Source organism: Kogia breviceps, chromosome 5, assembly GCF_026419965.1.
Source record: "Kogia breviceps isolate mKogBre1 chromosome 5, mKogBre1 haplotype 1, whole genome shotgun sequence".
Lineage (NCBI taxonomy): Eukaryota > Metazoa > Chordata > Mammalia > Artiodactyla > Physeteridae > Kogia > Kogia breviceps.
The window spans coordinates 97,073,181-97,096,197 of NC_081314.1; the positions used below are offsets into that span (position 1 = coordinate 97,073,181).

General features: G+C 35.8%; 1 protein-coding gene and 1 long non-coding RNA gene across 2 annotated transcripts in view; one reads left to right on the forward strand and one right to left on the reverse strand.

The window, feature by feature from the left end:
• Positions 1–23,017, forward strand: part of LOC131757746 (SCAN domain-containing protein 3-like) — a 721,112-nt gene that overhangs the window by 458,206 nt on the left and 239,889 nt on the right. The window lies entirely within an intron of this gene.
• LOC136794266 (uncharacterized) lies at positions 13,517–22,565 on the reverse strand. Its single transcript, XR_010840791.1, has 3 exons — positions 22,402–22,565; positions 21,542–21,828; positions 13,517–16,854 (listed from the first exon to the last, which is right to left on the reverse strand). It is a non-coding gene; the product is annotated as an uncharacterized lncRNA (long non-coding RNA).

Below are 23,017 nucleotides of genomic sequence, written 5' to 3' on the forward strand. Positions count from 1 at the left end.
AACTGAATAGAAAAACAATTTTGTATTGCACTGTAAAGTGTTATCATATTTCATGAGTTCTAAAACAAGTCTTGTTCTAAAACAAGACTCCTTAAGCTCTTCGTAAATAGTAGCATAGCCAGAAGCTGAGGCCCAATATCAATGTCTAATTAACAAATGGAAATCAACTGGGTGAGAGTTACTCTTTTTGCGTACCCTAATAATACCCTAATATTGGCAACAGATTCAACTGAACCTATACATCTACAAATTTGTTGAGAATTGTGAAATCATAAAAATTTCTTCGAATTTAGGATTATGAGCTTCAGTCTTTATATACATAGAGATTTGTAAATTTGTGTTATTCGGTATAAAATAACCTTTAATAGCCTCTAGAACCTTTAATATAAAATGTATCAAGAGAGTATCTTTGTTTAGGATTTTATTATTTTAACTATCCATACTAGTTTTGCTTCCTAAATGCAACTCGAATTCTGTCTCATATATCTAGTGTTAATGTTTTAGTATAGGTTCTTGTCATCTTTTTCCTTGACCAACACAGATGCCATGTAGCCAATTTTCCTAATTATTATCTATCCTCTTTCAGTTCCTCTTCAGTCACCATAGTTTACTGATTCTAAGTACACAATTTTTCATATTTAAATTTCTTTGAAATTAGAATACTTCTTACAATCACTGTCAGCCAGATGGTAGTCATGATGAGGTTATTAGTGTCTTCACCCAAACATCAAGTGTCCCAGTATCATAACCTGCATGAATGTCAGCGACTAAAAACAGACAAACCTAGAATAATCGTAGAACAACATTCCTAAAGAGAAAGTCAAAAGTAGTCTAGCTTTATATGATTGCACACCTAACTTTCAAGCACTAATGGCTTTCAGTTCTTCATCAGTTCTTTAAGAAATGGTGTATTACCAACATTCTTGATGGAACAGAGAAAGATTTAGAATGTAAAATCACAGATATTGACCACTCTGAGTTGAAAATGATGCAGTATTTCATATGAATACATTGTTCTTATGAAGACGTTTTGAAAATACCTTAACCATTTTATTTCCATTTTAATATCCTTTCTAAATGTATGCACGAAAGTTATGACTAATAAAAATCAATGTTTAATTCTAAAAATAGCTCTTTCAGCAACTATAAAATAATGAAGTGATCAGTAAGCATTGTTTTATAGTTTAATTAGTGGTATTTTTTTTTCAGTGTACCTTAAAACCGTTGGCATCTTTGTTCAGTAATTCAATAATTACCTTGTGTCACCTTTCTAATTAGCTTACCTTCAATTAAAAAAATAGCCATCAACATCTCCCTGTTGCCTATGAAATACAGTCACAACTCATTAGCATGATGGGGCCTGCTTTAGGTTGGGTTTCTAGAAGTAGAGACCAAAACAGAGTTCTTGCACAATTGATTTGCTGAAGCGATGCTTCCAGGTGAAACCTGTGATTGTCTGGGAAACAGAATGGGCAGAAGAAACATCAAGGTAAGAATGTGTGCTCAGCTGAAGTCTGTGTGAGGTCTCTGTAAAAATACGTGTTCAGCTGATCCTATGAGGAGCGTGTGGTTGTGGTTCTATGCTGTATCAACGTATTTAAGTTGGAACTATATTCCTAGAACCTCTTTTTCATTATGGTTTTGGGTTTATGGTTGGCCACAAGAGAAATATGCGTGAGATTTGTAGGGCAGAAGTGAAGCAATAGCCATTCTACTCTGAAGGTCGGTGAGGGGCACCGGGTGCTGGTGCAGATTGCTCCCGCTGTTGATGAGCTGGCTCTCCTGCTTGGCCGGAGGCAGCAGCTGGGGGTTCACAGCCGCTCCAGCTCCCATTTGATCTACAGTTTCTCTAAGTCCTGGGCCAGCTGAGTATGCAGCTCCACGGTGTGGGTCTCCAGCTTCACCTACAGGTCAGCTATACCATCATGGTTGGAGGCTGTGGGAAACAGATATGCATTTCAGTTTGTGCCTGTTGGTTCTAGTCTGCCTTCATAAGTTCTACTTTGCTCTTTTTCTGTTCCACTGTATGTCCACCTTTACTTCCTAACTGCCCTTCTGACTTTTGGCAACTTCACCTATACCATGAGATGAAGAGGCAACAGTCTTCTACAGAGTTTTTCACCGTTGCTCATATTTGCATAGGTTTACACTGTCCCATCTGTGTAATTTGTCTCCTCATTTCCTGATACTTCATATGGGCCTGATTCTGACCATGGTTACTCTTTTGTCTATTTTTCTAACAACCATCCCTTTCTTTTCAGGTTCTAAGCTTTGTTTGTTTCTTTGTTTGTTTTAATTTTATTGGAGGATAGTTGCTTTACAATGTTATGTTAGTTTCTTGCTGTATAGCAAAGTGAATCAGTCATATGTATACATATATCCCCTCTTTTTAAAATTTCCTTCCCATTTAGATCACCACAGAGCACTGAGTAGAGTTCCCTGTGCTAGGCAGTAGGTTCTCATCAGTTATCTATTTTACACATAGTGTATATATGTCAGTCGCAATATCCCAATTCTTCCCACCTCCCCTTCCCCCCTTGGTAATCATAAGTTTTGTGCTCTACATCAGTGATTCTATTTCTGCTTTGCAAATCAGTTCATCTGTACCATTTTTCTAGATTCCACATATAAATGATATTTTACGATAGTTGTTTTTCTCTTTCTGACTTACTTCACTCTGAGACAGACTCTAGGTCCATCCACCTCACTACAAATAACTCAATTTAATTTCTTTTTTATGGCTGAGTAATATTCCATTGCATGTATGTGCCACATCTTCTTTATCCATTCATCTGCCGATGGACACTTAGGTTGTTTCCATGCCCTGGCTGTTGTATTATAAATAGTGCTGCAATGAACATTGAGGTGCATGCATCCTTTCAAATTATGGTTTTCTCCAGATACATGCCTAGGAGTGGGATTGCTGGGTCATATGCACAGCAAAGGAAACCATAAACAACATGAAAAGACAACCCTCAGAATGGGAGAAAATATTTGCAAATGAAGCAACTGACAAAGGATTAATTTCCAAAATATACAAACAGCTCATGCAGCTCAATATCAAAAAAACAAACAACCCAATCAAAAAATGGGCAGAAGACCTAAAGAGACATTTCTCCACAGAAGACATACAGATGGCCAACAAACACATGAAAAGGTGCTCAACATCACTAATTATTAGAGAAATGCAATTCAAAACTACAATGAGGTATCACCTCACGTCAGTCAGAATGGCCATCATCAAAAATTCTACAAACAATAAATGCTGGAGAGGGAGTAGAAAAAAGGGAACCCTCCTACACTGTTAGTGGGAATGTAAATTGATACAGCCACTATGGAGAACAGTATGGACGTTCCTTAAAAAACTAAAAATAGAGGTACCGTACAACCCAACAATCCCACTCCTAGGCATATATCCAGAGAAAACCATTCCTTTTTATACTCTGGACCTAGACCGATTTTCTTCTTTTTCTGTCTGGAAAGCTACTGTGCAACCTAATAGATTATCCTCCAATGTGCCTTCCTCTGAGCTGTCACATCACTCTGGACATGCCTTCAGTATAATAACTATCAATATTTTATTTGCATTACAGCTACATCTTTGGTTTTTAGGTTGTTTAGTAACTCGAGGTTTGCTATTATTCAAAATAGATGGAGTTTGGGACTTCCCTGGTGGTCCAGTGGGTAAGACTCTGTGCTCCCAATGCAGAGGGCTGGGGCTCTAACCCTGCTCAAGGAACTAGAACCCACATGCATGCCACAACTAAAGATCACTCATGCTGCAACTAAGCATTCTGCAATGATGATCCCGAGTGCTGCAACTAAGACCTGGCACAGCCTAAATAAATAAATATTTTTTTAAAAGTAGATGGAGTTATCACTGAGAGCTTAAATTGCTTTGTATTGTACCTTGGGTAATTGAAATTAGAATGCTAGCAGTATTACTTTTTTAAATCTTAATATTTATAATGTATTTGTACATTAAGAGAATTCTAATTCAGCTTTGCATGAGTTACCATATTCTTATGGACAAAGATAGGGCAAATGAGAATTAGGGACATGTGGACCAAAGTTCCTGTAAGATTTCTTTTTTGCTTTGTTTCTCAGTTTTTGTTTTTGTTTAATTTTTATCACCCCTCCAAATGAATAGCTCAACAGAAAAACTGCTTGAATTTATGTGTGCTCACAAAAGAAATCCATGTGAGGTTCATTTTCTCTCCTATATTCTTCTGACAAGCAGTTCTACTTTCACTACTATTTTCACACAGTGTATTATTAAAGCAACTAAGAAAGATAAGTAGAAAAAAAAGTAAAAACATATTTTAAAACTAAAATTCTTCTGAGTTTGCAAATTTTAAGAAATTGTGAAAGTTTTTAGACCAGACTGGAATTACATGTACTATAATTTATAAAACCCGAATTTGGAACTGGGGAGATGTTTGGAATATGGAAGGCCTATGTAATTCAAACAGGACACTGGTTAATGAACAAAATAGATTGAAGCACACATGTGTAGAACCTGAAGATTTTTCCCCAGAGAATATTGTCAGGAGAAAAAAAAAAAAAAAACAATGAAAGATATGAACAAGGAAAGAACTGGAAAAATAATCCAAAAGAAGAAAAACCTCAGAAAGCTAAACATAACATGCTGAAGATTAAAGAACTCAAATTTTAAGTTGTTCTCATTTGATAGAGATAGTGAATATTTTAAAGTAAATAATGCTAGCTGTTGTAACAAAAATTTCAAAATCACCACTGATTAACACAGTACAGTTTTATTTCTTGCTCTCCTCATAGGCTAATCAGATGTTTGGCATGTGGTCCTCTTCATAATTCCTAGAACTCAGTCAACTGAATTGCAAGGGAGGTTGGACTTATAGGCTAGATGTGTGTCCAGAAAAGTAAGAACATTGGTTTAGGTAAGCAGCTAGCATTCTCTGCCACATCTACTTTAAAGTGTATCTCAGAGGACACCCCTTTTATAAAACCTTCCCTGATTCCACTTAGTTCTACTGAATTTCCTTAAACAGATCTGTCACCTGTCTCATTTGACTTGAAAAAGTCTGGGCTTCTGTTTATTTTGTACTGGGTTTGTCCTTCCCATTAGAACGGATCTTAGCTCTTCTGGGGGCAAAAACTGAGTGTTAATCATCTTTGTGTCTCCTGTAGTAATCAGTGTAGTACCTTTTAGAGACAATTGTATTTGAATTTGAATTTTATTTGGATTAGTGGAAAGAAATAAATTCTCAAAAAAAATTAAACACTAAAATTACAACTGGCAGCTTTATATAGTTATTTGTTTGGCTTTATTTGGGAGATTATTTTAAAGCTTAGCATATATTCTAATAAAGTCATACTTTAGAAAATGCATTTCAGGCAGGAGAGAGTGATGGCATATGTGTTGCAGATGGAAAAGAACAAACGATGCCACTTACACTTCCAACATACTGAAAATAATATAATGAAGGCTCTTATAAATGACTGTGCTTCTCTCATAATGAATTAAACAATTCACAAGAACAAAAGGACAATTTTAGAATAGAGTGGTAAATGTAATAGAGCTACTTAGTGAGGAAGGGAGTCATTATTGAGAGATGAAAGAGAAAGAAACAAATTGAAACAATGAGACTGTATTCCATGATTGTTTTCCCATTTTTACTTTAGGAAGGTAGATGAGTTACAGAACTCATCTTGATTCTGTTACGTGTTTAAAGTAAAACTAGGAATAAAATTTTGAAAGTGTTCTTTAAAAAATGTGAATGCCAGTATTGACCGCAGCTGCACACTAATTAAGGAATCTCTTAATAATGATAAGAAAGCTGGTTCATTCCCAATTCAGATTGATTATCACCAGGACAGACAGTGTAAATGATGGCCACACAATAGCATTAAGATAGGTATCAAAGAGTCTGAGAGGGAAACTTTAAGATCTACAGTAAGATTGTCAATCCATGGCAAAATATAGTCAGATCAGATCAATTTTCAATTTTTTTCTTTCGTAAATACATGTGTAGAATGAATGATCAATTGTTGGTATACCACAAATGAAAGAGTGGTTCAGTGACATTGTATACTCTGTTAAAAAATTAAGAACCACCTAGCCAGAGCATTGGTCATGCTGATGCCATGTTTACATCTTAAAATGTGGATGTAATTCAGATGCATGAGATAAAACTTATACTCTTAAATTACTGAGTTTTATTTCAAATCCAACCATTGTATCAAGGGACTTAATTCAGTTGTATTGGGTTGGCCAAAGAGTTCTTTCGGTTTTTAAGTAAAAATATAAAAGACACATTTTTCAGTTTCACCAAGAACTTTATTGAACAACATATTCACCGTTTTGTTTCACTACATTCTGCCATTTTTCAGGCAACTTCATAATTCCACCTTACCAAAAATTTTTATCTTTTTGAGCAAAGAATTGTTCTAGGTGCCTTTTACAGGCTTCCAGGAAATTAAATTTTTTTCCATTAAGAGAATTTTGTAAATACCAGAATAAATGGAAATCCAAAGGTGCAATGTCTGGAGAATATGGCGAATTAATCAGAACTTCCCAGCCAAGCTGTAACAGTTTTTGTCTGGTCATCAAAGAAACATGAGGTCTTGCGTTATCCTGATGAAAGATAATGCATTTTCTGTTGACTAATTCCGGACGCTTTTCACTGAGTGCTGAAGACCGGCGTTTGGTGTGGTTGGTGGTGGTTCATTTCACTTGCCCCACGATCTCTTGCATTCCACATTATTGTACAATATCCACTTTTCATTGCCCATCACAATTTGTTTTAAGAATGGGGGCTTCCCTGGTGGCGCAGTGGTTGGGAGCCCGCCTGCTGATGCAGGGGACGCGGGTTCGTGCCCCGGTCCGGGAGGATCCCACATGCCGCGGAGCGGCTGGGCCCGTGAGCCATGGCCGTTGAGCCTGCGTGTCCGGAGCCTGTGCTCCGCAACGGGAGAGGCCACGACAGTGAGGGGCCTGCGTAACGCCAAAAAAAAAACAAAAGAATGGAACGTTTTCGTTACATTTAAGTAGAGAATCGCATATGGAAATACGGTCAAGAAGGTTTTTTTCGCTTAACTTACGTGGAACCCAAACATCAAAGCGATTCACATAACCAAGCTGGTGCAAATAATTTTCAACACTTGATTTGGATATTCTGAGTATGTCAGCTATCTCCTGCGTGGTATAACGTTCATTGTACTCAGTTAACGTCTCTATTTGATCGCTATCAACTTCAACTGGTCTACCCAACCGTGGAGCATCATCCAGCAAGAAATCTCCAGCACAAAACTTCTCAAACCACTTTTGACATGTTTGATCAGTCACAGTACCTTCTCCATACACTGCAAAAAAAAAATCTTTTTTTGCATTTCAGTTGTGTTTTTACCTTTCTTGAAATAATAAAGCATAATATGCCAAAAATGTTGCTTTTTTCTTCCATCTTCAATATTAAAATGGCCACGCAAAAATTCACCAATTTTTTTTTTTTTAGTGCACACTGATATGACAGCTGTCACAATACAATCTAACAAAATTGTTTCATATGAAATTAAAGACAACTAAGCACTGCTAGAGTGAGCGTATGGAAAAATCCGAACGAACTTTTTGGCCAACCATATTTAATAAGTACACTTTGGAAAGTTTCATGTGATAGCATTTGGCTATAATGGAATTTGTTGTTCTATTTTAAGAATAGAACATAATTTAAGTTTTAAGGATAGAATACTCACGTACATTGTCAAGCATATTATTGCCTAGATTTGGATAAATTACAGATCAGTATATGTCCCTGGCTGAAATGTTAAGAACCTTACCCACTAACTCAATTGCCTTATACCTGGTTTAGTCAGGTCCCACAACAGTAGCATTCTAAATATTCTATCTTATTTGGTGTGAACACAAGGTCTGAGGACTGTTTGGGATTAAAGGTTAATATCATTATTTCTGACAAAAGATCAGGTTTATTGTTTCTGGCAATAATTGATATAGTTGGGCAGACTCTGTCTCCACCCAGAAAATATGTATTTTACTTGCCAAGAGAATATTAAATTTACAAATGAATCTAAGATTTAATTTAATACTATTTTGAGATGATAACAGAGTTTTAAATTTTCTTACAGAGATCAAAATTTTCTCATCGTCCTGAGGCCATTTGCCCAGTGACTCAGTGGCATTTATTCTGGGAAAGAGTTGACACAGAATAAAACGAAGGAGTCTATTGAATTTCTGAACACATTTTTAAAATATAGAACTGTCTTGGGATAGAATTGAGTCTCTATTGCAAATACTAGAATTTTTGTAGACAAAAGGATTTGGGTTCTATTATGTTAAAAAAACTAGTGACCTCAGAACAGAAAGATTATACCTATACTACATCACAAATGAAATCTATGAATTATATAAGAGAGCATTTTCCTTCTATAGTAAATGGAGAAAGCAGTAGAACCAATCAGATGGAGAGAGAGGGAGAGATTTAGAAAAGATATGGCTAGAGCTTTAGATGCTTCTTGAGTCCTTTGGAAAGCATCTAACATCTTCTCTAGGACAGATTGTAAAGGCGGGTGTGAGAGTAAGTTTAGTGGGGTCTAAGACAGACATGTCTCCCGTCCTAGGTGATAGTGTGAGATATTAGATTCTCTTAGAGTGATCCCATGTCCAGACTGAATCCTGAGTGGTTATCGTAGCAATGGACATGGGTGGAGCCAAAGGGAATGGGCTTTAAGTCAGATTTGTAGGGTCCTTGCATTCCATCATTATCTGGGAGTGTATATGAAAGTTCCCTAGGTCCAGTTAGAGAGTATGGTTCTGGCTGAGAACAAGTGATCCTAACCAAAGATACACATGGAAGCACAATGAGGCCTAGACCTGGATACCAGAGGTCATGGGACGATCATGGACATTAGCGGTAGACACCAGCATACAATGCCACAGACCAAGAAGAATGAGTTACTCTCAGTGTAGGCCAAAGCAGATGAAAAAGAATGGTAGCAAAAAATTCCCCATGATGCCAGGGCAATAAATAAGCCACCCTAACCCTGCTCATCAAACTTAGATCACTTCAAAGAGAAGGAAAAAAGAAAAGAGAAGAATACTGAGGAAGATCCATAATCGACTGACTAGTTATGTAAGTACCTAACATAAAAACTGAACTGATTACCTAAAAATAAGATGAGAGGTATTGAGCAAAATGAGAAGTTCTAAAATAAGCTGAGTTGAATTATATAGATAAAAGTCACCTAACCATAAGCCTACTGTGTGGCTAAAATCTTGTGCTTACTATCTAGCTATTATTATTTTACAAGTCATAATTTTAACATATTTAATTATATTTACCTAACAAAATGAAACACCAAATTAGAACTTTAACGAAGACCATATTTTAATCAAAGTACTAGCTCTAAACTTTGGAAGATCAAACTCCAACTGACTAGTAGTTAAAGAAGAAATAGGAGGAGGTATAATTGGGAAAAACACACATGTCTCCCTGGAACTCAAAACTGGAACTTTTCTTACCTTGGCAAATCTTCTCCAAAATATAGTTGCATTTTGAAATCCCCCATTTCAAAGCCCCGTCCAGTAAAAAAATACTTCTGATATGCTCAGTAGAAGAAACCTAATCCCATATTTGTCCTATGATAGGTGATTTAAGCTCCATTTCACTTACAAAACATCCCCTTGTACTTATTCAGGTCTGCCTTGAGTTACTAAATATATCCTTTTAATATCTTTGCTTTGCTCCAGTATAAATAATAAGATAGATATAAATCACACTTTAAAGATGTTGTAAGAAATATTTAATAAGGCATGAAAATAAAACATTTCTGATTATTAGTACTTTAAGAGCTAATTTAAAGAAATTAGAAAATAAGCTAATCTGTTTTCTCTTCCATAATTAATTTTAGGTACAAATAATGCTAAGGCATTTGTACTAAGTAGCTGGGTATAAAATAGTCAGTAATTAGACCAATAATTTTTATTGCTCATCCATTTTATCACAGTTGGAAACTAGAGAGGAGCAGTAGAAAGACCCCTGGATTATGGTACCAGATTACTGGGTCACATTGGGCACATCACTTATCTGAGTCTTTGCTTACTTATAAAATGAGAGTGTAGACAATATTGCTAAAACTTCTTTTTGTTTTTTCATCATGTAGATCTTTTTATATTCTGAAAGAGGTAATGCCTGAGATGAATCTTTGAAAGATAAGTTAGGATTTTGAAGAAGGGCATGTGAGATTGAAAAAACAAAATGGCAGGCACAAAGACGTGGGAAGAGAGTTCATGGAGTATACTGGGTACTGCGAACAGCTCAGTATGCGTAGGATATTAAGGAATAAGTTTGGAAAGAAAGAAAAGCCACATCATACAGGCTGGTGGGTGGCATTCTGAGTAGACTGAGGTTTAGATGTCAAGACACTTGAGGTTTAGACCGACCTGCACTTAAGCTTTGGGGAGCTGGGCCGGTAAATTAACTCCTGGTGTCTTTTAATCTATGAAAAGGGGGAGATTTAGAGTTGATAAATTTTATATCTTCAGTTCATATTTTTCCTTTATATTTTTGTGATTATACAACCTTATCAATCAAAAATAATTACTCCTCATGCTATATATCTACACATGTAAAAAAAGTTATTTTCATGTTTATTAGAAATAAAGAAAATATTAATAAGGATAAAAACAACTAAATGCTATTTCAAAAATACTTTTAAATTTTATTTATTAATGTAACAAAAGACCCCTATCTTTTTACTAAATAATACAATTAGCGGTGGAATACTTTTTAATAATTTTGAAAATTTTGGTTTAACATTTTGTGATGCAGCAATATGTTCCTTTATCTTAAAGGCACAAATTAAGTATGTTTTTAATAGATTCCTACCCATAGCTGCTTGCTATGGTAAAGGTTAAAAATTTGAAATTTTCATCTTTTTGTAAAAGAAAAAATTTTATTTAATGCCTAAATTTAACAACTATTTTATGGTCTTTGCTGTGAGTTAGCTTATGAAAATTCATGAGCTACAGAATATTTTCATAATCACATTTGATAACATTACAAAGTTTTGTAAAGATTTTACTACTTAAAGGTCTTGTTTCTATAAAATTAACTACATTAGTGTTATCCCCATGTTTCCTTCAGAATTATGCATATATCATTGTGACAACCAAGTCGAGTGAGTACCAATATGTATATTAAGAATAAATTAAGTATTTTTAAAAAATAAATAAGTAGAAAGAGAAGCTCTATTATTTTCATGCTACATCCCAATACACCACTTTGGAACCCATTTATTTATGTAATTAATTTAGAAAAAAAATTATATGAACAGGTTTTTAGCTCAGTCACATTGGTAATGCAACAAGGTCTCTATTTAAGGACATAATTTAACATTAAGATATTGTTTTTTTGAAAAGATGAAATTCTAAAAGAAACTTGATGCCAATGCCTTTTTTCCTTTGGACAATTATGAAGGTTCTTTTCTGTAAAGCATAATTTGAAGTTTTATCTTTTAGGCTATAGTTAATTAGCATAAGTTGCTTAGAGGATGTTTTGGGAAAGGAAAAGAAACAGGAAAGGCCACGTGCAGAGCACAATAATCAGAAGTTCTGAAATGGAGATTTTAGCATTAACAGTTTTACAAAGAAAAGTTACGTACTCTAGTGATTATTGATTGCCTCTTGGGGAAGGGCAGGAGGGGGTGCAAAAGAGAGTGTGGGACTTGAGAGAATTTAAGGGTTTGAACATCTGATTAAGAAGCTTTGTGACCACCTAGAGGGGTGGGATAGGGAGGGTGGGATGGAGGGAGACGCAAGAGGGAAGAGATATGGGAACATATGTATATGTAGAACTGATTCACTTTGTTGTAAAGCAGAAACTAACACACCATTGTAAAGCAATTATACTCCAATAAAGATGTTTAAAAAAGAAAAAAGAAGCACAATTAAAGGATCCAGCAAGGAAAATACATTTGTGCAGATGGCTGTGAAAGATAAATGATTGTCTTTGCTCTCATGGGTCATAAATTCACTCTTTTTCTCACAAAAGAGATAATTGATGCTTCAAACGTTATGGACCAAAAGTACAGCAGTGAACCCACAGTTAGTATTGAGTTCATAGTGTTTTTTCTTAAATATTACTGGAAGAATGGCTTTTAGGACAAAACAAAATTCCATTTACCAATGATAAAAAAAACTATTTCAAAAGAGGGAACCAGGGTGATTGCTTCCTTCTTATGAATTGATCTATTTTTTGCCTTCATGCAGTGTTCGTTTTCATCAAACCTTGAAGTTTTTTCAGAAAATGACAGGGATAAAATTAGAGAAAAAAAAATGATCTGGTCTTTTAATTTATTTTAAAAATTTTATTTAAAAATTATTTTTTTAATAAAAAGGAAGAAGGAAGGAGAAGAAATACTAGAACAATAGCATGTATGAAGGTAATGCTGTGATTTCAGTTTCTCCCAAATGGTCATTATTTCCTTCCCTGTGCTCTCTTTATGCTCTTCCACATGCTCTCTTTATGCTCTTCCACATGCTCTCTTTATGCTCTTCCACATCCCCTTCCTTGCTCAGCAAAGCACATTTTCCTTCCCTTGTTAAAGCAAAACCCTATCCTTCTAGTTTCCAGAGGAATTTTGTAGTTGAATGTTCTTTGTTATTATTATCTTTATGTGAGATTGAACTATATAATCTCCCAGAGCTTCAATTATTTTTGTAAAATGAGAGTTAATAATTTGTCCTTTTCACTATAAATCCTTGAAAGGTTGAAATAGGTAGCTTATCTCTTTCTACTTGTGGTATATATCATGATACATCACACATAATGGTAGCTCAATAAATACTGTCCTTTTCTGAATAACAGACTGGCAGTTGTTCCCCCAAATGGTCATTATTTCTTGAGCTAATATGTGTGAAATGACAATATATAAATATATTTTTATAAATTAAATCACAAAGGAATTTAATTATTCCCATTTTATATAAATCATATCTAGACACAAAGAAGATTCAAGACAAAACTATATAATAACCATCAAAGCAGGAATGACTCATATTATGGATGAGGTACTTTGACTCTTATGTATTTTAACTCATTTATTCCTTACCACAATGCTTCACCTTAAGTTTGTTCACTTTGGACAACAGAACTTTAATTCCAATTATCATATATGTACAACCCTTTTAGAACACCTACATACAACATATATAATAACAGGACATTTTAAATTCATCTTTAATGCAAGCTTTCGTGAAGTTGGCAAAAGAGTTTGTTGATACTGATGTCTAAATCTACACTTGTAAGAAGGATTAAAATCAGCTCACTCTACAGGTACAAAAACTATTATGAGTTTACACATCGTTCCCCAGATCTTTTCCACCAGGAACTGATGGTAACTCTCAGTGTAACTAAGGGGTGTAGCCCAGTTAGATCCAGTTCTGCAGGTTTTATATTGTTCTTGTCCCATGCTGAGATGTCCACATTTTGCTTGTAGATTTTTTCTTTTTTGAGTTAATTTTCTGATTAACCTGGGAAGCTACCATGGAAAGTTTTTACTCTAACCTGAGTTGTTGCATCCAGTGTTCTTGTGAAATGGTAGAGGGGTCACAAAAAAATCATTCAAACATTTTTATCAGTGAGACTCTCTTCTTGTTTGGATCTTGAATTCAAAATGGCTTCCCCATGGAATAAGAGGCATCAAAGCCATAGCACACTCTGTTCTGTACCATAAAATGACAGCCTGTCCTCAAGTCTTATGGGACAGATAATCAGTGAAATCATGCTGTTTTGACTGCTGAAGACCAGTTTCTGATGGCTGGCAATGCCATGAGATCCAGTGTTCTGTGTCTGAATTATTCTGCAATAGATCTTTCTGGAAATATCATTCCCTCTTCTCTACCTTCCTACCACACTTATTCACTTGCCACTTATTCCCCTGCTATTCTTGCCTTTATATGCTCTCTTAGAACATTATTAGATTTCATACACTTAGAACATTATTAAGTTAGTGTTTAATTATATTTTGTACAATGATCTTTCGTTTCAGATATACTAGAACATATACACAAGCCATTTCATAAAGAGCATTCTTGCCTAAAGACTGATAAGTATCAAAGCTCCAAGAGAAGAGGTCACTTAGAAAACGGTTGGCCATGTGTTTCTTTGCATTGCTGGCAAAATAAGTTCCCTTTGAAATATTATGAATAAGTCATCATCTAGGCTACAGGCCAGTTTTAATATTTCTGTTCTCTGGAATGCCCCAGTGAAATGTTATGCAAGCCCAGCAGATAGCAGGTGAGGCTTTCAGGGACAGTGCCCCAAATAGCTTTCAGTGCTGCAGACTTCAACTTTGCTTCAAGTTGAACTGGCATCCTGCCCAAGAAAAGTAAAGAGTTCATGGTTTAGGGGAGCAGCCCTGACCCAGATACCTAGTATCAGACAATGTCTTCGCTGAGACATGAGCTCAAAATATGCTTTTGACATTGAGTATGCCACAATGTCTCTCTCTTTTTCTTTGCATCTATAATATCTATCAGATATAGGAATGACAACGATAAATGACAATGAAAAAAGAATGACTAAGCGGTTGAGTGTATTAAACATTCATCTCCCGGAGCCGCTAAGCTAATTATTTAGTCTCAGGTCATTCGTGTTAGGTTCACTCTCCCTCACAGCATATTTTTATTCCCATGATATATTACTTCCTATTTGTCAAAATCAGTATAAGAAACAGTAGCAGCAAGTTCCTAAGAATAATGTTCTTTAAAAAAGGAAACCCACTATCCTTGCAAACTAATATATTATTCAGCCTTCAGTATATCTACCTATACATCCATTCATTCACTTGTTCATTCACCCACTTATTTAACAGGAAGATTTTTTAACGCCAAATTAATTTCTAAGCACTCTGCTGGGTATTGGAAATACGGAGGTGAACAAGCCAGAGCCCTTTTCTGAGGCCTCCCTCAGAATCTTTTGGCTTAATCTTAATCGTAATCACAATCTTTTGGCTTAATAAGATTAAAAAAATCAAAGAATTACAGTAGGCAGCCCTACGATAGGATTTTGCTCAAGACTGTTTTAACATAGCAGAAGATCACCTGATTGAATTAAGAAAGTCAGGAAGTTTTCCTGAGGAAGTAGCACTTAAATTATGTCTTGAAGGATAAAATGAATAATCCAAGTGGATCGAGGGAAGTAGGAGTGCTCTATGCATATGCAACGCCCTACAAGCATAAAGTGAACATGACATATTCTGAGCTACATATGAATAGGGAGGTGGTGGTGGGATGATGTGTAGGTTGCATAAGCCAACTGTTGTATGACATTTTAAGAAACTTCTATTTGATTCTGAAGCCAGTGTTTATTCGCTGAAGTATTTTAAGCAGTAAGCTTATGGAGTTATTAGGGTCTGGTATGGGGAATTGATTAAAAGATTTGGGACTGTAGACAAGGAAATGAATCAGGAGGGCTTGGCACTAATGACCCCTTTACCTAATTAAGTCCTCTTCTTCCTATTAACCTATTTACTTTATTCTTATCATAAATGGTCTTACCTTTTGCTAATCTACCTGAGATATTTTAGAGTAAATTTGATTAAAATATTTATTTAAGATAATATGTGCACAGCACTATGAGGAAGTAGAGGAATAAAAGATAAACATGGATATAGTCTCCTCTCAATAAGTTTTTTATTAAATTGGAAACATTCAGGACCCAAGTATCTTCATACAGATAGGATGGAAGAAGAATGTTTATGAGAGAGATTGAAAAGGAGAGATAATATCTATCTGAGACAGAGGGGGATTGTGAAAGGCTTCAAGAGGAAAATTATCAGAAGAAAATGACTAGAATTTCAATCAGTGAAACTAAGAAAGAGGAGAAGGAGAAATTTTAAAGAAAGACGTTATGCAGATCTTCTGGCATGCATCATGTAGCGTTTTTTTCCTTCTTTCTTTAGGGAACAGAGGGAATTAATGGATTGTGACCAGTTCTTTTGAATCTAAGCAAGGTGGAGATGTCCTTCTGTAAGTTATTTGTATATTGTACAGTGACAAAATGAACAAAATATACTAAGCCCCTGCTTTAATGTATTTAAGCAAACATTTATTTTTAACCTTCTATGTCGCAGGTACTGTTTAAGGTCCTAGAAATATAATGGTGAAAAATACAAGCAAAATATATGTCCTAAATATCTTATATTCTATATGGGGAAGACATATAATAAATGTAAACATTTAAAGAGATTACGTTATTTCTGTAAATGTTAAATTCTATAAAGGAAATAAATCTGAGTAATGGGATAGACTCAGGTAGGTAGTAGGGCTTGGGCAGGCTGTCTGGATAGGTGATCATGGGGAACTTCTGAATAGTTTAACCTTTTAAAACTTTTTAATGAGGTATAAATATACACAAAAAGTATAAAAAATCACTAACCTTTTAGGCATTGCTTTATATTTTGGGAGGGACATATTTTTACATGTTCACCATGTAGATCAAGATATGGACCATGTTTAGCACCACAGAATTTTCTCTTTGGCCCCTTCGCTAACAATACTCTGTTGTCAACTGCCTGTTGAGTATTTTACATTTGAAATAAGAATAATGAAAAGAGATCAACGCTCTGAAAATCTGCAAGCAGGGTATTCCAGGCAAATGGAACAGCAAGTACAAATACTCTGAGGCAAAAAAAAAAGCTTGATTGTTTAAGACACAAAATTAATGTCAAAGTAGCTATAACATAGTGAAACGTAGAAAAATGGTAGAAGATTATATCAGAGAGTTATGCAGCAGGAAGGTTATGTAAGGCTTTTGCTTCCACAAAAGAATCTGGAGTTTTCAGCTTCCAGTGTAGAACCTGTTGAAGAGATATAAAAATGTCAAATATCATGATTTTTGTAAACATTCACTCCAAAAATGTTCATGCAGAAGGTACGTGGAGATTGAACTATGACAGTGGGCATGGAAGCTAGGAGCCCAATAATGAGTTTGTACTCAAGAAAATAGATGATGGAGTCATGAATTTTGGTAGTAGCAGTGGAAATAGATAAGGTTTGCTAGATTCAATAAAAATGTAAGGAAATAAAGCAAGGTAATGGGACAGATTAACTGGATGTGGCATATTCAAAACAGAAATAAACTGAGGATGATTCTTAGGCCTAAGCAACTAAGTGACTAATGGAAATATTCATCAAGATGGAGAATACTGGGCTTCCCTGGTGGCGCAGTGGTTGAGAGTCCGCCTGCCGATGCAGGAGACACGGGTTCGTGCCCTGGTCCGGGAAGATCCCGCATGCCGCGGAGCAACTGAGCCCGTGAGCCATGGCCGCTGAGCCTGCGCGTCCGGAGCCTGTGCTCCGCAACGGGAGAGGCCACAACAGTGAGAGGCCCGCATACTGCAAAAATTAAAAAAAAAAAAAAAAAAAAAAAAAAAAAAAAAAAAAGATGGAGAATACTTGGCAAGAGTTAGGGATGTATGTAAAGACATGAGTCTAGTTTGACCATTTATGTTTGAGATGACCAAGGGAGATGTTAGACAGATTTCAGATTCAATTTGGGGATTCTATGTTAGATACTATATTTCAAAACATGAGACAGAATGAAATTACCCCAGGAGGGAGTACAGATAGAGAAACAAAGAGAACTGAGGCATAGCAGCAGAGAAGTACAAACTAGCAAGGGAGACTCAGAAGGAGTAGACAGAAAGATAAGAGAAAAATAAGAGAATGAGATACAATAAATGCCAACTGACACAATCTCTTTCAGACTCAATGTCACAGAGACTTTGATAAGACAAAAGGTTGAGAGTTGGCCGTAGGATTTGTCAAGTTAAAGAACTTTGGGGAACAAAGAGGTTCTATTTCTTATTAATCCAATATTCTTTTATCTGTTCATTTAGTCATTATTCAAGAAGAATTTACACAAAAGCCATGGTCTTCATTTTCATTTTTCTTAAAAAAAATTTTTATTGATGTATAGTTGATTTACAATATTATAAAAGTTCTAGGTGTACAACGTAGTGATTTACAATTTTTAAAAACTATAATCCATTTATAGTGATTTAAAAATATTGGCTATATTCCCCATGCTGTACAATATATCCTTATAGCTTATTTATTTCATCCATAATAGTTTGTACCTCTTAATCCCCTGCCCCTATGGTGCCCCTCCCTCCTTCCCCTTCCCCACTGATAACCACTAGTTGGTTCTCTATATCTGTGAGTCTGTTTCTTTTTTGTTATATTCCCTAGTTTGTTTTATTTTTTAGATTCCACATGTAAGTGATATCATACAGTATTTGTCTTTCTCTGACTTATTTCACTAAGCATAGTACCCTCCAAGTCCATCCACCTTGTTGCAAATGGTAAAATTTATATTTAATTCATGGTCTTTAAAAGGGAATATTTACAAACTTTAGGCTTTCTTGGTGCTTGAACGATACTCAGTGTCAGCAAGGCCACATCCTCACTGAGAAAAACAAGTAACAAAAAAGATAATGTTAAGGTGACCCTGAGTAGTACTTATCTCTCTACTTTCAGCATTTTAAAAATCCCATTACTCTCAGTCCACCAGTGTTTCTGATTTAATATTGTTTTATATATATATGGTTCTGAATTTAGACAGAGAGACATAATCACTAGTCCATTTTCCCAAAGCAGTTCACCTCTTACTGTATCATAGCTGGCCACTGCCATCTTTATAACTGAAGAGAAACAGGGTCCACTTCTACTTTTCACCAAATGTGGTTAAGATATATAATTTAACACATTTTTAAATGAAGACAATATTTTTTAGAGAAGTTAAAGTTTCACAGCAAAATTGAGAGGAAGGTACAGAGATTTTCCATATATTCTCTGCCCCTACACCTGCATAACCTCTCCACGGTTCAACAAAATTGTAATAAACATGGTGCTATAACACAAGAGATTAAAAAAATAAATACAGTGACAAAATGTGTGCACAGAATTTCTCCTTTTCAAAAGAGAGTATTTGTTGAAACCAAATACATGTGAGCGTGTGCACACACACACACCCAGACACACACATACTTTTTTCTTCTTCCCCTAAAACAAAAGAGAAGCATCTCTCCAAAGTATATAAATTCTCTCACTTGAGAGGCAAAAACTCTGTGTGAGGGGATATGCACTTCTGTCATTGTGACTAGGAAATGTGGGACAATCTTCCCACCATGAACAGATAGAAAACCTAATCAAAATATATTATTAAAAAACTACTTGAAGGTATCATAAAGGCAACAAGCCACTAAAAAATTAGTAACCAAGGTCTTAAAGAAGAAAAAACCTAGATAGAGAAGCCTGGTATATGGAAAATGCCAAAAGGCAAGTGAGAAGCTGAATAGAGCTTTCTTATGGGGCTCAGAGTGACACAGCTGAAGTCCAGAGCCTGCCAAGGAAGCAATGCCTATAAGCACACATGATAAGGACTGTACTCTAGTAGTTAGTGTGATCTAGAAATGGTCTGGTTCTCACAGGGTAAGGAAGTCCAGCTTCATATCACCTATCTTCCTACAATTAGACTAAATTCATAGAAGGTTATTAGTTCCCTAGACATACATCCCTTTCAAGGAAGAAAAGATGTAACATTAGGCTTAATTATATACAATTTATGTTACCCAAACTAAAATCATCAGGCATATGGGAAAAAAGAACATTCTTTTTTTTTAAAAGAAAATATGGGTAATAGAGCAAGACATATAAAGGATTCAGGTAGTGAAGTTATACAATAACTTTAAAATAATATCCTGAATATGTGTGATAATGGCATTACACAATGACTTTAATATAAGTATCCTGAATATTTTCAAAGAAATAGATATAATTGAGAGGTTCTGAAAAGAAATAGTGTTTAAGAAAATGAAAATCTGGGCACTGAAAAACACAGTAACTGAAATTAATAATATGATGGAAAGGTTTCACAACAGATTACTAACACCTGAAAATATCATTAGTAAAATGGAAGATAAGTCAGAACACTGTGTGAAGAAGTACAGTGAATAAAAATGATGGAAAAAGCACAAAATAACATGATATACCTAGGAGTTACAGTGAGGAGGGCTACCATATGTGTGACTGGAGTCCCAGAAAGAGAAGAAAGAATGGAATAGAAGCAATGTGTGGAAATACATGGCTGCAGTTTTCTAAATCATTAGAGTTTTGAAAATAATAACTCAAGAATAACAATGAACCTCTAAAAAGAAATGAAATTGAGTTATTTGTAGTGAGGTGGATGGACATAGAGTCTGTCATACAGAGTGAAGTAAGTCAGAAAGAGAAAAACAAATACCGTATTCTAACACATATATATGGAATCTAAAAAAAAAACAAGTGGTTCTGAAGAACCTAGAGGTGGGACAGGGTAAAGATGCAGATGTAGAGAATGGACTTGAGGACACAGGAAGTGGGAAGGGTAAGCTGGGATGAAATGAGAAAGTAGCATTGACATATATACACTAGCAAATGTAAAATAGATAGCTAGTGGGAAGCAGCCGCATAGCACAGGGAGATCAGTTCAGAGCTTTGTGACCACCTAGAGGGGTGGGATAAGGAGCGTGGGAGGGAGATGCAAGGGGGAGGGGATATGGGAATATATGTATGCTAGAGCTGATTCACTTTGTTATACAGAAGAAACTAACACACCATTGTAAAGCAATTATACTCCAAGAAAGATGTTAAAAAAATAAATAAAAAGAATAACGATGAACCTCAAGCAGGATAAATACAAAGAAAGTTGTACCTGACATAGCACAGTAAAGTTGCTGATAAGAGATAAAGATTAAAATCTTAAAAGCAAACATAGAAAAAGATAGGTTAAAGTAAAAGGAGCAAGAATGAGACAAAAACAGGCCTTTCCATATCTAAGAAGAGGATTGTATTAGTTATCTATTGGTGCATAACAAATTATCCCTAACTTAGTTGCTTAAAACAATTAGCATTTATTATTTTGTAGATTTTGTGGTAGTAACCTGGAAGCAGCATAGCTGGGTGGTTCAAGCTCAAGGTCTGTCAAGAGATTGCATCCAAGCTGTCCACTGAGGTGTGGTTCTCTCAAAGCTCAAGTGGGGGAGGGTCTATTTCCAAGCTCACTCAGGTGACTATTGGCAGGCCTTGGAAGATCTTCTAGGCTTATTCACACGGCTGCCTGTTTGCCTGATTTCCTTACTCTATGGGCTGCCTCATAGGCTGCCTGAGTGTCATCATGGCACTCTTTCCAGGACAGCCTCCCCACATGGCAGCTGGCTTCCCTCAGAGAGAGTGAATGAGGGTGAGAGAACATACCGACACGGAAGTCAATGTCTTTTTTATAACCTAATGTCCAAAGTGGCATCCCATCACTGCTACTGTGTTTTATTTACTAGAATAAAGTCACCTGGTTGGCCTTGTGCTTTCTTGATAGAGCAGCATTGAAATGTCATGTGGAATTGGTATTTAACAAGTTTCTACAAACTTAGTATATTAAAACAACCTTTCTATTTGATTCATTTTTGGATCAGGAAATAGAGATGGGCTGAAGTAGGTGGTACCTACCACAGCTGGGTTGTCCAAGGTATGTTCTTCATTCACATGACTGGTGCCTCAGTTGTTCTTGGTCTGCCTGTCTCTCTGTCCACATGATGTGCCATCCTGTAGAACCTCTCCATATAGCTTATATTTCTTATGGCATGGTGATCTCAGGATAATCACATTTCTTACATTGTATATGGCTTCCAAGAGTCAGGAAAAGAAAGCTCCCTTGCCAATCAAGGGCCACACCTAGGACCAGTGCTGCATCACTTCTCCTGTATTCATATCGTCATGATAGTCACACAGTCAGCCTAGATACCAGGGGGTGGGGATGTAAATGTCACTCTTAATTAGGAATTAGGAAGGTCACATTGCAGAAGAAAATTGTTTTAGAAATAATGTTATTGTCATCTTTGGGACAATGTAATATTTCATATTCTGCTCTCTGGCCACAACAACCCACATCCCATTTACATGCAAAATACACTTACCCTCTCCCTGAAGATTTCATCCCATTATGGCACAGAGGTCACATTTTACTGATAGGGGGCTGAATTTGATCCTTGTTTTGAGGCTGCTCCTTAAATTGAGGATCTTTTGTTATCTGAAGCTAGCCCTGGCTCCTTTATAGATCCTCAAAATCCATATTGAAAAGCGACCAATTCCCTCTTTATCTCAACTTTCTGTAGCCATATTTCATTATACATAACTAAAAAAACAGTTAGCATTTCCAAAATTCTGCTAAACATCTGCTAAACCAGATCCTCGAGTTCATAGGCACATTTTTACTTTACATTTCCTTCTATATTATTTATTGCTGTGTAAAATAAATACCCCAAAACTTAGCATCTTAAGACCATATGAAGCAAAAGTAATATTCTCACATTTTCTGAATATCAGGAATCTGCAAGTGCTTTAGATGGATGGTTCTGGCCCAGGATCTCCCGTAAGGCTGCAGTCAAGATGTCAGCAAAGGTTGCAACTATCCAATAGCATGGCTGGAGCTGGAGAATCAGCATTCAAGATAGCTCACTTAGAGGGTATTGGCAGAACACTTCAAATGACTGCTGGCAGAAGGCCTCAGCATCACAGGACAGCCTTGGAGTCTTCCCAGCATCACAGATGTTTCCTCAAGAGTAAATGCTCCAAAATAGAGGGCAAGAAAGAATCTGCAGTTCTTTTTATGACCTAATTTCTGAAGTCATACATTTCCATTTCATTCCAGTAGAAGCAAATCACTGAGGTCAGACATACTCAAAGAGGGAAATTAAGCTTCACCTCTTAAAAGGGGGAGTATCTAAGAATTTGTGGACATATTCTATAAATTCCACATCTATGTTACCTCAGTCAATAGGTTTGCTAAATTTTCTATTACTATGGAGCACAATTTATCTTTTCTCCATCCTTCAATAACACTTTTCTCAGTTTCGTTCCACTGCCACAAATCGTCTACTTGAAGTCCTTCACACTGCCATACAACATGTGGTCCTAAATCCAAAG